Source organism: Chenopodium album, chromosome 1, assembly GCF_948465745.1.
Source record: "Chenopodium album chromosome 1, dcCheAlbu1.1, whole genome shotgun sequence".
Classification (NCBI taxonomy): Eukaryota; Viridiplantae; Streptophyta; class Magnoliopsida; order Caryophyllales; family Amaranthaceae; genus Chenopodium; species Chenopodium album.
Window position 1 is genome coordinate 65,305,651 of NC_137834.1, and position 15,271 is coordinate 65,320,921.

The window sequence follows — 15,271 nt, forward strand, 5'->3', positions numbered from 1 at the left end:
ATTAATGTTTAAGGATGTCGAAACAATCCTTGGTTCGCTAAGTGTTTAAAACAAGTAGCTATGGCTAGAAAAAGTCCTTCCTAGTCTTAACGCGCTAAAGAATCTAGATTGATCCTTTGCAATTGTAGAACGCTCTTACAAGTAAAAGTATTCTAGGTGATGTCAAGTCATGAGAAGAAATCGGTTCTAAAAGAATAAAAGGGGAGGATTTCCTCTCAATCGTGTCATCGTTGGTCTAAAGTCCCTCGATATGTCATTGAACTTTAGCCTTACTTTAACAAAGTAAAAGATGAAAAAGGGGTTTTCGGTACTCGAGCTGAAATAGTCCGGTATTCGAGCCGGGTCTGATATTTGAGCCGGACGTCCACAAGATAGAAATACATGTCTCAGGACTTGAGGCATATATCCAAATTCAGTGAGAGGGAAGAAAGTCAACAACTCTCTCATCAGTTTTGTCCACAAGATGAGTACACGTGTCTCAGGACTGGGGGCACTTGACTACATAGACGCGACATCGTCTCGTCGCTTCTTTATACAGGGGGTGGATTCGACACCCTAAATGTCCGCTAAGTTAGTAAGCACACTAACTACCGTATTTGCTCCCATTCAAGAATTGCTTGTTCCTGAAGGTTCGGCGCGCCTGTCGACTCATTGAGATAACGCCTATAGTAATTCTCTGCCTATTAGTTCCGAGAGGTAAATCTCGCAAAGCTTGGGCTGAGTGAAATTTTACGCATCACCTACGCCGTACAATTTTGCGTCGTACGATACGCCATTTGCATTTTTACGCTGCATGAAAACGCCTTCCTTTTTGCTTCGGACGTGAAAAAAGAAGAAAACCCCCGGACATTTGTAACGTCAGTACAGTAAAATGACAAACCTGTCTATGGGTGCTTTTACGTAAAGCACCACCACGAAACGTCTTAAGGCACTCTTACGAAAAACGTTCAAAACGTATGCTTGGGGAAGGCACAATGCACAACGTGCATACAATATGATGCAAAAAACTAACAAAGAAAATAAACTACAATATGCAAAGCAATTAAAAAGACTTTGATAATTTGCGTGCCATTACGTCTAATAACGAGCAAAAACCGTTTAAAAAATGATCAAACGGATCAAAATCAAAATCCTGGTCTTTTGGTGACCAGTATCCGCGCGCAACTACGAAGGTCGCGCTGGCCAGGCGTGCGCATCTTTGTGAGTTGCGCTGGTATGTCACGCGCAACATCTAAAGTTGCGCGCGACATTTATGTCAGTAAAATGAAAATCGCAGGCGCAATTTTTCATTTCACCATTTTTTCCTTCCTTCGCCATTTTCGACCCTTTCTCTCTCTAAAAAGCTCGGTTTTTTGTGATTTTTGAAGCTAAAGGAAGCTAATTTCGTTCTCAATTCATATTTTCCGTAACCCAATGTAAGTGTTTTGCTAAAATTTGCTCTTTTTTGGCTGAATTCGAACGATTTTCGAATCGTTAAACCCTAAAGTCCGAATTTGGGGGTTTTCGATTCGGCTTATTTTTCATGAAATTTTTTGCTCTATGTTGTTATGCTATGCTTAAGGAGTGCTTTGCAACAAATTTCATGAAAAATGGTTAAGTATTGAACCTTGTATGAGCATTTCTTGTTTCAAGTTCGTTCTTGCTTCTTTTTTTGAATTTTTGCTTGATTTTCTGTTATTTTGTTTGCCCATTTTGGTTATACTTGTTAATTATGCAACAATTGTAGTATTAGAACTAGTTTTGCTTCCATAATTAACATTTTGAAAATTTTGAATCCGAAAAAATGGCGCGAAGTGTATACTTAGCCTATTTTCACCATATTCGAACTCCAAAACTGTTTGGTAGACTATAATCATCTTTATATTACTGTTATTCGTCTAGAATTAGTTGATTCTTTGAGATTTTAGAATATAATCCCTTGAATGCTTAGTTGAAACTGGGATAGGATGGCTTTTGTGGGTGTTAAAAGCCCCCATTTACTGAATTTAATTACAGGTATCGTAGCCCTCAAGTATGGGTCGCATTTGATTTTCGTGTTTTGCCCTATCGGTAGCCATTATGTTGCCAAAATGGGTCTAGAATACGTATATTGGTTTAGTTTAGGAAATAAAATAAACTAATTAAAGAAATTTTATCCGTCATAGCATGGACTCGCCTTCGTTTATCGATGCCGAGGAGGTTCTTGTTGGTCTGGACGAGGCGGTTCGCCCTCGGAAGAAGGTAACCCATCCTCGAGAGGAGGTTCGAGAGCAACGCGTCGCAGCCGATCGACGTCGCCAGGAGGAGGTGGTTTGGGAGGCTCCTCCCAACTAGTACCCTAGAGTCCTTATGTGGGACCTAGACCACCACGTTTCGATCCGAGGGTGGCGCGGCATCGTGAGTTTTCCGCGCCTTCGTCTCTTTTCTTTTCCTTTGTTTCTTCTCCTTTTTAAACCATAACCGTTTTTTATTTTTAGAGTGAGCCTGGGATGCGTTTGTACGGCTCTGGTGACCTGCGAGCCTGTTTTGAGCGTTTGCCCGAGGTGGCAAAGGAGATTGTAGCACTTTCTGGGATTGACTCCCAGCTAGCATCTCTTCGGGATTTGTCGAGCCAGTCTGTATCGTCAGCTTTCTTCCGTGGATTGCTGGAGTTTTGGTGGGATTCCACCAACACTTTCCACTTTCCATGGAGAGAGATGACGGTTACCCCTTTCGATTTCTCTATGATTATGGGTTTTCCTTTCGGAGGAGAGCATGTAGTAATAGAGCTCATAAAGGGGTCAGACGAGAGATTGCGCGACCTTGTGGGGGACCGTCTTGCGTCGGCCCTTCACGTGTACGCGCAATCTTGTCCGTACTCGGTTTTTGCCGACTAGTTGTCCGCTGATGAGCTTGACCAGCAGTGTACACCTGAGTAGCTGGCTCGGATATACATTTCCCACGTTCTTTCCATCACCATCTTAAGTGACTGAGGAGAGCGTTTTGCCATTGGGTTACTTATTTTCCTCAGCGATTTGGGGAAAGTATAGGTGACTTGAGTTGGGCGGAGGTGTCGTATGCCCGTATGCCCGTATGCTTACGGCTATGGGTAAGGCGACCCGGGTCATGGATTCTGCGGCAGCTACTGAGGTGCCTCGGATCTCGCTTACATGGCATGGTCGTATCCTTGAGGTACGTGTTTTAAGCTTTTTTCAGTTATTACTTTCGTTTTTTCCTTTAGGCTTATCTTTTCTCGATTTCAGGCTTGGGGATACTCGTACCTGACTTTCTTAGCCCTCAGGGTGCTTGGGGCTACTCGTTTTCCTATCGGCCATCGATTGGCCGAGATTAAGAGGAGACGAGCTACTTCTGTCGGCGACTTTCGCCAGAGGATTCTTTCGGCGACTCGTGCGTCGGTGAGTATTCCAACTACTTGTTTTCTTTTTCGTTTTTTTTTTTATTTTATTCATTTTCTAACGATTTTTATGTGGTTGTGTTTTATAGATCGATCTCCGTCCTTGGAGTTTGATCGTCGGAGTCCCTAAGGTTATCCGGTCTTGCATGGTTCATTGCCGTTTCCGAGCCCTCTATACGGGACTCTCGGTGTTTCAGAGGACCGACGCTTGGTTTTTAGGCGAGCGTGTTCTCTGGCAGCTTTCGACCGAGGAGCCTTTGCTTCCTACAGATCCCCCGATCCGGATGCTGCGTCCGGACCTGCTGTCTACCAAGGATTGAGCTCAGGCGATCCTTGGTTATCCAGCGGAGCAGCTGGTGCTGCCGAATGCTTCTTATCCGGCTTTTATAGCATCTAGGCTGACTCCTTTTTCAGCCTTTGTTTCGGTTAGCTTCCTAACTCTCCTTTTTTCGTGTTTTTATTTATTTTTCGGAATTTTGACCTTTTTATCGTTTTTTTGTCACATGTATTTTTAGCGGGTCGAGCTAGGTGGTTGGGTGCCTCCTACAACGGAGATCACGTATACAGATGCTGCCGGATCGGTAATTCGTGAGACCCTTCCAGCGACCGAGGATGATGACGGGATACCGTTCGTACCTGAGACGGTTGAGTCGGTATGCCTTTTATGTATATGTACTTAAATATTTCTATTTTATTTTTTGTTTCATATACATTTGTTTACTAACTGTCCTCGTATTCTTGGAACAGGTTCCGCGAGAGACTGTGAACGGCATGGTGAGGACTTTACGCGCTTTCCAAGCTGCTTATCTGAGAGCCCACGTGAATTTGTCATGTCGTGATCATCGGATGATCGCGGTAAGTTTTTTTTTTCTTTGCAACGAAGTTATTGCATTTCATGTATTAATCTTCGTTTTGGATTTTGCAGGATGTGCAGCAACCGTCTAGTAGTCGCCGAGCACCCTGATTCCTCCTGTACACATTTATATATTTTTTTTAGGAAACTTCTGTATATATATATATATATATATATATATATATATATATATATATATATATATATATATATATATATATATATGTATATATATATATATATATATATATATATATTATATATATATATATTATATATATATATTATATATATATATATTATATATATATATATATATTATATATATATATATTTTATATATATATATATATATATATATATATATATATATATATATATTTATTGTATTTTTTATATATATGACACATTTGTATATATGTCATTATTATTATTTTTTGTTTCCATGTGTACATTATTATTAATGTGAAAAATTTTCGAGGGAGGGAAAGGGTTTCCGACTTACCCCCCTCAAAAAAATAAACAAACTCCAAAAAAGAAGGCAAAAAGAAGGAAAAATAAAAAAGAAAAATAAAAAGTAGGAAAATAATAAAAAGAAAAAGAAAGTAGGAAAATAATGGAAAACAGAAAAATAAAAAGAAAATAAGAAAATAATAGAAGAAAGTAAAACAGAAGATAAAAAAGTAGGCAAGAAAAAGGACACAAAGAGTTAGAAGGCAAGCGTAATGGCAAGAAAATAAAATTTATCACTTGGACCCTTTATCACTAGTAGAATAAACGTAATGGCAAGCGGTTCAAACCCCCTAATGGCAAGCGGTTTTGAACCGCATGGGCTTAGGGGGCTTGCCATTTTCCATTTAAATGGCAAGCGGTTCAGAACCGCTTGCCATTACTAGAGAAACGGCAACGGTTTTGGCGCCAAACCGCTGCCCATTATGGGTATAAAAATTTAAAAAAAAACTTGGATTTTTTCACATAAATTGATACACAAACCAAAATATATAAAAACATTAATATTTTTATTAATTATTTGTTGTAATATTACATTTACATCAAAAAAAATAATACAAGTAATAAAATTAATACAAATAATATATTAAAATTAAAAATAAAAAATAAAAAATAAATAACAAGCTCATGTTGCTTCGTACCACCAGCCACGACCACCAACAACACCGGCTCACCATGACCCACCAATACCAGTACACCCACCAGCCACGACCACCCACCACGACCCCCACTAATACCAATACACGACCAACCACCAGCCACGACCACCCACAAATACACGACCACCCACCACCACCCGTCCACCCACGACCCCCACTAACACCAGAACACCGACCAACACGACCCCCACCAACAACAAATCGACCTGAAACAAACCAATTCAACCACCCATCACAATAAAATTTAAAAAAAAAACTTAAAAAACAAAGTAAAAGATTAAAAAAAAAAAAAGGAAATACCTTGAATACCACCAAAAAAATCAAAATTGGCTTTAATTTTGGGTTTTATGGGTCAAATTCGGCTATAAAAACTCTAGATCTAGAGTTTTTATTGTCGAATTCGACCATAAAAACCCACACGCACCACCACCGGACTACCACCATTTAAACCCACACGAATTGGCTCGAAAACTCACCTGAATTCGCTCGAAAACCCACCGAAATTCGCTCGAAAACCCACCAGAATTCGCAAGAAAACCCACAAGCACCAATGAGGGTCTTGGCGTGAGAAATGAAAGAAAGAGATGAGAGAGAAAGCTAAGAGAAGGAGATGGAGAAAGGAGAGTTGAGAAGATGCATGACAATGGAGGGGAAAGAGGAGAGAGAAGTAAGGGAGTGAATAAGAGGAGAGAGAGAGAACTGGTAATAGGGGCGAAAGGGGAAAGATGAGAGAGAGGCCGTGAGAATGTGAGATGGGGACTATTGGGCTTAGGGTTTGTGATCCAGCTTTTTTTTAATGGCAAGCGGTTTGGGGTTGAACCGCTTACCAATATATCAATGGCAAGTGGTTCAACCCCAAACCGCTTGTCATTACATATATTGGCAAGCGGTTCACGCCAAAACCGCTTGCCATTTAATATTACAGGTTTATTTTTAAAAAAATTGGGTAAATGGCAAGAGAATTTTTAAAACCGCTTGCCATTTGAGGCTTCCCATTACTTATTTTCTACTAGTGTATTGAATTATATGCAATTAGTGGTTAACTTTGATTTTCTTCATGCCGCAGTCAACCATTGGGACTCTAACCACCATCTTTTCTTGTTTAGAGGGGATGAAATTGTCCCCCTTCCTGGTGAGTTCGAGGCCTTGCTAGGTTTCCCTACAAACACTCTCCCTGTGACTTATTCGCCTACCTTGTCGGATCCCAAACCTATATTCCAAAGATTTTTTGGTTTGTCCGACAATGATATGACCAACATAGGAACTGAAGAAGGCATGAATTTAATTCAATTTATTGAACACCTCGTCGCCCCACGTGACAACATTACTAAACAACTCTTTAAAATTCGTGTTATATGTTATTGTCTTGTTGTTAATTGTTTACTTAGGACAGGAAAAGAATACGGAGATTATTCAATAGTTTCCATAGTAGAGCAAATAGAGGGATGTATTTCACCCGCTCCCGCTCCTTTGGTTTTGGCGGAAACCGTTCTGTGCTTGAATTGCCTTAGAGGAAATCTTAAGGAAAAAGGTTTCACAAGAAGTCCACTCCTATTACACGTACGCTTTTTTTTTTTAATCAAACCTTGTTTAAAAGAATTAAATCAAAGTTTAATTTTATTTTCCGAGTATATGTTATATTTAATAAACACCTTCTTTTTATCGTAAGTAGAAATTGCAACTTCATTCAAATGCAAAAAAAAATCGGGTTCGCAATTCGTCATCAGGTGGCGCGCGCAACTTCTGGTTTTGCGCGAGCCTGTCGCGCGCAACAAAATTAGTTGCGCGTGACATCCGCGCGCAACTATTCCAGTTGCGTGCGACACCTGTGCTACGAATGTCTAGAAAACATTTATTTTAAAAATTTGTATTATTACCCCCCAAGTGTGAAGATTTTTCGTAATGTTCGAAAAAATTTGAACACTTAGAACGGTTTATTATTTCTAAATTTACCCCCCAAGTGTTATGTATTTTAACGTGTTATTCGGTAAAATGCATAACACTTAGAATCTTTCAATTGAATGCTAATTAAAGTTGGTTGTATGAGTGAACGAGTTTTATCCGGATTTCATATGTAATATTTCTTAAGGCGATCAATGTTTATTAATTGGCGAATTTCATCTCCTCCAATATCCATTAATCTGACGGCTCCTCCTGATAGGATTTCAATTACGCGGTAGGGACCTATCCAATTAGGTTTGAATTTCCCTCTTGGATCGGTTGGTGGACCCCTAACCTCCTTTAGTACAAAGTCAACTTCTTTTATATTTCTAGGCTTTACCCTTTTATTAAAATGACGCGCAATGCGCCTTTGGTAGACTTGTACATGATGCAATGCTCTTAATCGTCGCTCATCGAGGAATAAAATCTCTTCATACCTCGCTCTTACCCATTCAGCTTCCAGTAGCTTACTTTCAAGTACGATGTGTAGGGATGGTATTTCCAGTTCGACTGGTTGAACTGCGTCCATTCCGAAAACTAAGGAGTATGGAGTTACCCCTATTGATGTTCGTATAGACGTTCTATAACCCCATAATGTGAAGTGTAGTTTATTTGGCCAGTCTTTGTAATTTTCTGCCATTTTCTTAATGATGAATGTTATATTTTTATTTGCCGACTCTACAGCTCCATTCATTTGAGGTCTGTATGGGGATGAGTGATGATGTTTTACTTTATAACGAGTTAAGAAGGTCTCGACTTCAGCTTTGAATTGAAATCCCTGATCACTAATTAATTCATGTGGAACTCCATATCTACAAAATATGTTTCGTTCGAGAAACTTTGCGACATGTTTAGAAGTGATATTCACGTAAGAAGCAGCCTCAATCCACTTAGTAAAGTAATCAATGGCAAATAAAACGTACTCGTGCCCTCCTGATCCTGTTGGAGAGACTTTTCCAATTGTGTCAATTCCCCAAGTCGAAAAAGGCCAAGGGGAAGTGAGATTGTATAGTTCGGATGGTGGAAGGTGTTGTAAATTAGCGAACATTTTGCACTGTGGACATTTTTTAACATATTGTATGCAATGATGTTCCATGGTGGACCAATAGTACCCTTGCCGTGTAATTATTTTTGAAAGCATTTTATCATTCATGTGAGGTCCACAAACACCTTTGTGAGTATTTTCCATAAGGAGTGTGGCTTCCGGTTGGCCTATACATAGTAAGCTTTGACCATTAGGTCCTTTTTTGCATATTGACCATTTATTAGACCATATTGGGCCGCAAGTGTTCGTAAGGCTCGTTGGTCTTTCGATGAAGTATTTTCGGGATACGTGCCATGAGTAATATATTGGAGGATATGATCATACCAAGGATTGTCTCCTTCAATGTCATTTATTTCCTCTATTGCGTTGCAATACGCTGGTTCTTCTCTTCTATCAACGCATAATGGCATCATATTTAAGTGATCTGGAATGTTGATCATTGAGGCTAATTTTGCTAGCGCATCGGCAAATTGATTGTCATCCCTTGGGAGATATTTAAAATCAATATGTTCAAAATGCTCGATGAGTTGCTCTAGGTGTGCTTGGTATGATATCATTGTGGAGTTCATTATTTTCCATTTTTTTAATATATAATTTATAATCAAATTGGAGTCTCCATATACCTCTAATTTTTGCACACCTATGCTAGCTGCTGCTTCTAATCCAATAATGCACGCTTCACATTCTGCGGCATTATTAGTAACCTCAAAGACTAATTTAACAGTGATTGGAGTATGTGCTCCCATTGGACTTATGAGTAACATTCCTACGCCACATCCTTTTTTATTGGATGCACCGTCGAAGTACATTACCCATTTGTCATCTTGTGTCATGAAAATCTCTTCATCCGGAAGGCGAGTAGTTTCTGCATGACTTGTTTGAATTGGATGTTGTGCCAGGAAGTCGGAAATTACTTTTCCTTTCATTGATTTTACAGGAATATATTTTAGCTCAAATTCAGCCAACATCACCAACCACTTAGATATCCTTCCTTGTATGGGTGGTTGTTCAAACAAATACTTTATCAGATTTTGTTGAGAAATCACATGAGTAGTGTGTGGTAACATATAATGTCGTAACTTTTTGGTTGCCCACACTAATGCTAGGCTTGTCTTTTCCAAAGTGCTATATTTTATTTCGTATTGGATGAATTTTTTTCTTATATAATATATTGCACGTTCGACTTTTTCTACTTCTTGTGCTAACATGGCGCCTGTGGCTGTGTCTGTAACTGTAATGTATATCCTAAGAGGTAGTTTGGGTACTGGTGGTGCTAAAATTGGTGGACTTTTGAGATAATCTTTGATTTTCTCAAAGGACTTTTGGCATTGATCGTCCCGTTCATGTTTCTCCTCTTTTTTTAATTTTTTTAAATATTGGCTCACAAGTCATAGTCAATTTGTTGTAAAATCAACTGATGTATTGTAACTTTCCAAGGAATCCCATAATTTCTTTTTCTGTTTGAGGGGGAGGCATGTAAACAATTTCCTTTATTTTAGAGGGATCGATCTTGATGCCACGTGTGCTTACTACGTATCCGTGTAACTTACCAAAAGTGACTCCGAAGGCGCATTTTTGTGGATTCAATCGCATTTTATATTCTTTTATGCGAGTGCAAAATTTGCGTAAAGATTTTATATCATCCACATACACTTCTATTTCTTTATGCATCATATCATGCAACAGAGTCGTAGCCGTTCTTTGGTACGTAGCTCCTTCATTTTTTAAACCAAATGGCATAACTGTGTAGCAATACTTACCCCAAGGGGTAATAAAGCATGTCTTTTCTTCATCTTCTTTTGCCATTAAAATTTGGTTGTAACCTGCGTATCCATCCATAAAGGATAACATCGCATGTTCAACCGTGTTATCTACCAATATATCAATATGTGGTAGAGGAAAATTGTCTTTAGGGCTATCTTTATTAAGATCCCTAAAGTCGACACACATACAAACTCGTCCATCCTTTTTAGGGACTGGAATGATGTTCGCTACCCAATCTGGGTAATTACATACGCGAATAAAACCGGCGTCCAATTGTTTTTGTACTTCTTCTTTTACTTTTAATGCGACATCAGGTTTCATTCGTCGAAGTTTTTGTTTTACTGGTTTAGAAGTAGGGTTCAAGGGAATGGTATGTTCCGCGATTTCCCTATCTATTCCAGGCATGTCCTTGTATGACCAAGCGAACACGTCTTCGAATTCTTTGAGCGTCGATATGAGGGTCGATCGCTCTTCCGGATTTAGAGTTAAGCCAATTTTGACTTCTCTCTTATTTTCGTTAGATCCAATATTAACTATTTCAGTTTCTTCAACAATAGGGTTCTTTTGTTCTCGTTTACTCATTAATTCAACCAATTTATTAATGTTATCATCTTCATTAGATTGATTGTTAGAGCATTCGAAAGATTCAAGAGAAGGCATATACTCATAAATACAGCTCATATTATTAAAATCAAAAGAGAGTACATCAAGAGAAGAATCCTTTTTGGGATCTTCGTCCTTAGAACTAGAAAATAAAGACTCAGTAATGGCCACAAGGCCTATATTTTCAGCTTCCCTAGAGTCTACAATAGATTCATCGTCCGATTCTTCAAACATCTTCCCTTCGCCTGTGACGATCTCCAGTTTATCGCCTTTGTGATTGATCCATTTGAAAGATTTCCTCCATCCATGCTCAAAAGTTTCGTTTGAAGGGGTGATCACGAGGTTGGGTCAAAGGCTTCATCTTGAATGGCGTTTTGATTGGTCATTGTTGCGACATGATTTTGCTCTAGTCCAAATAGCAAGTTAAAAGCTTGCCCATCATAGCACCCTTGAGTTGGGTGTTTTGATTTAAAGATACTAAGATCGTCAACCAAGAAGTAGCAATCATGAAATATCTCAAATCTAGGCTTCTTGATTCCTTCCAAAACTAAGGGTTCCGGAAAGTTGTAGCATGGGTAATCTTCTCCCTCCCTAATGAATTGTCCATTAAGGGTTTGTTGAAAGGATGGGAGTAAAGTGATTATCCCTTTCTTATTATTGTCTCTACGTGCTTTGTTTTTGGCATCGTGAGACTCTAATTCTTCTTTGGTTGGTTTATATCCCAATCCAAAGGAGAAGCTTTTCTTTGGGATAGGAAGTAAGAGAGATTTCTTCATTCCTATTCCTAAAGGCATCCCAGGAAAGTAACTACTCTTGAGCAAGATGTTGTTTACTATCCGAGTGGAATATGGATCAAGCTTGAGTGGTTCTTCCAAGTCTTCTTCCATTTCGATTGTGAAGATTGGCTCCACGAAAAATCCCCACATGTCCTCTTCATCATTATCATGGTTTATTTCTAAGAGTGATTGATCATTTATTGCTATTTTGAGTGGAGAAGCATGTATAGTCATAGGAAGCCCTTGATAGTTAAACCTAATCATTTGATGAAGTGAAGATGGTATTTCACCAAGCTCGTGTATCCAAGGACATCCAAGTAAAAGGTTGAATGTAGGTTTTATGTCCATAACATGGAATTCAACCATCTTTTGAATTGGGCCTTTGGTAATTGGTAGCTTAATTAAGAGTTCCACACACCGACCTTCTCGAATTGCCATAGGCCCTTATGCTTTGTTTTGTTGATTGGAAATATTTTTCTGGATTAAGGCCTAAGTATTTTGTCGTTCGTAATGGGAATACGTTTACAGCCGACCCATTGTCTACCAAAGTTAGAGGGATATTGTATCCCTTGCATCCCATAGTTAAGTATAACGCATTGTTGTGGGTAATGTCCTTTAAAGGCAAATCATCATTAGTGAAAACGATTTGACTTTTCGGATTTCTCGCTAGTAAGCAAGCTAACGAGATCCTGAGGGGTTGTGTATGTACTTACAGACAAAGCCATTAGAGCTTTCATGAGAGAATTCCTATGTTCTTTAGAAGTACTTAGGAGTTCCCAAATGCTAACATTCGCCTTGGATTAGTGAAGTTGTTTGACCAATGGATCTTCCACCTCAAGTGGAGGCGGTATTGTATTTTGTGTTTTACTTTAAGTTTGATTTTGTGTGCATGGTCGAAGATCCATTTGGTGGTGGTGCTTGGTAGACTCGCCCAGAACGAGTTATATGATCTATCTCATTTGTGTTAGTCATAGGACTCATAAACCAACTTTCTTCTAGAGGCTTTGGATGTGCCTCCATTTCAAGATGCTCCATGAGTTGTGATTGATACCATTGTTCATCCAAGGAGAGATTCGATAAGTCTTGCGATTTCCCCAATAAATGATCCCAATCAAGCGTTCCATTTGTTTCATTTTGCAAACAAGATGGAGGTGGGACGGTGGCATACTTAGAGACATATAAGTCTTGAAAGTCATCGTCCAATAGTCCACATACTTCATTAGTTGCCCCTATGAGTATTGTGGATAGAGGTTCTCCTATGGGTGTGATATAGTCCAAAGGATTGAACGTGTCACTTCCAATATGGTCTTCCTCGATGTGAAACACCCCTAAGGGGGATGCATGATATGTCCAATTTATATAGTGTTTTACCCCCGTCCCATGGTCATAATTAGTAGTGTTTTTGGCTCTTTAGGGCCACTTTTATTACTAATTTGTGTTTTCTAGTGTTTTTGTAGTTTTGCTTGAGTTTTGTAGGAAATTGCACACTTGGAGCGTATTCCGGGTTTTTCACGAAGCAACTACAAGCATTAGGAGGACACGACCATCCTTGAAGCCCAGGACCGGTGAGAGCCGGTGATTAAGGGCTCGGTATGTGATACCAGGGCAATTAGATCAAGTAATCAAGACCCAAAGAGGAAATCCGGATTGGGCCAAGGAATCGAGCCCAATCGAAATCCAAGCCTCGAAGAAGAAGTCGGGCCTGATCAGGCAAGCATACGCCCGATCGGGCGGGCGCGCGCAAAGAAGCATCAAGAAAGAAGTTGCGCCCGATCGGGTGACCGTAGGCTCGATCGGGCGCAGCACACTAGCAAGGGCGTAGACCGCCCGATCGGGCGCTTGTTTTTTAGGGACCTGATTAGTTTTCGTTTAAGGATCTGTTTTAGGGATGTTTAAGTACATTTTTTGTACGTAATTTTTTATTATCTTCTCTTTTAGATTTTCTCTCTCTACTTAGAATATTTTCTCTCTCTTAAACTCTCTCAACATTGTTCTTAATTATATTCATTAATCCAGATTTCTTTTGGAAACAATTTCTTCTCTTTTAATTTCAGTTATTTTATTTAATTCATTCATTATGTTTTGCTTTATTGATTTGATTAGTTTAGATTTAATAATGCTTGAGTAGTTTTATTTCTAGGGTTTATGGGGATCTAATAAATAATATGAAGGAGTAAATTTGTGATTGTTGATTATCAATGCTTGGTTAATTTCCTATTGATTGATTTAATGCTATGCAATTAGGTTTGGCCAGATTTAATTGTATGAGTTTAGCAATATTAATTTGAGATTCGACAGATGAGAATTGATGTTTAGGTTTAGTTTCAATAGGCGGACTAATTTATAAATGGTTAAGTCGAGATTCGACAGATAAGATTTAATATCAGTAAATTAACTCTGTGATTATAATACATAGCGAAAGCCCTTTATAATCTTATTAATCAATGCTTGATGATCGCTTATTATGATTTGCCCTGGAATATTGTTTATTAGTGAACCTATGCCCTAGGCCTTTTAATATTTAATTTCTCTCTACTTTATTTTCCTTGATCATATTCTTCGTAGTATAGTCTTTAATTACAACAACATTGGTTACCTTGATAATTTAGATTATAATAATTAATTAGGAGTAGAAAGACTTGTTTCCCTCTGGATTCGACCCTACTTCCCTATCTGCATTAGTTAGAGGACTTAGGTAATATTTTTTATTAGGGGATACGACTTTACCTTGTCAAAATTTGGCGCCGTTGCCGGGGAAACGGTTTTATTTTTATTTTCTGATTATTTTTTGTAGTCTAGATTATCCCCTCTTGTCTCAGAGAACGTTAGTTCTCTGAGGCAATTCTGATATTTGTCTTTTAGTTCGTTGTTTATGCCCAGGTGTTCCAGATCAGGTTACATTCCATTCGATCCTTAGATTGAGCGCTTGTTTCATAGGCAAAGGAAAATTTATAGACAAATTATGGCGGGTTCTGAGGAGGACAATAATCGAAGAGACCCTCCCTCTGATTCTAGTGACGCAGATATTCCTTCAGATTCAGAATCAGAGATGACGGCCCAAAAGAAACTCAGTGACTACTCGCAGCCGAAGCTCACAGATTTCCCGCACCTTACTCCCACTCCGGCTCTAGATGGAGTTCAATTTGAGATCAAGCCCAAATTTATCACTATGATAGAGAGGAAGCAATTCAGTGGAGCTAAAGGTGAAGATCCTAATCTTCACATCGCAGATTTCTGCCAGTATTGTAACACCATTAGACAAGTCAGGGTCACGCAGGACCAAATTAGGGAGATTCTTTTTTCCTTTTCATTATATTGCAAAGCTAAATTATGGTTTAATTGTTTGAATAGAACTGCACTTGGTATTACTGACTGGGAAACTCTTGCTTTGAATTTCTATAATAAATATTATCCTGCAGAGAGAACAGCGGTACTAAGAAGTGATATTCAGAACTTCTCTCAAGAGGCCGATGAAACGCTATATGAGGCTTGGGAGAGGTTCAAGGATCTACAGAGAGAATGCCCCCACCACTATCTAGCAAAATGGCAATTGATCCAAGCTTTCTACAATGGACTTGGAAATTCTTCTAGATCAGTTCTAGATTCTGCAGCCAGTGGGAGATTCATGAATTTAAATATGAACAATGCAGGACAGGTTATCGAAGACATGGCAATACACAATTCCCAATACGGGAATCCGAGAGGGTTTGCAAATAAAGGAAAACATAATGTCGATTTTGTATCCTT

The 15,271-nt window shown here is 38.9% G+C and overlaps 1 non-coding gene across 1 annotated transcript; it reads right to left on the reverse strand.

Annotated features, from left to right (window-relative positions):
* Positions 1–14,954: 14,954 nt before the first annotated feature.
* Positions 14,955–15,061, reverse strand: LOC145564724 (small nucleolar RNA R71). Its single transcript, XR_014094892.1, has one exon. It is a non-coding gene; the product is annotated as a small nucleolar RNA R71 (small nucleolar RNA).
* Between the last annotated feature and the right edge of the window lie 210 nt (positions 15,062–15,271).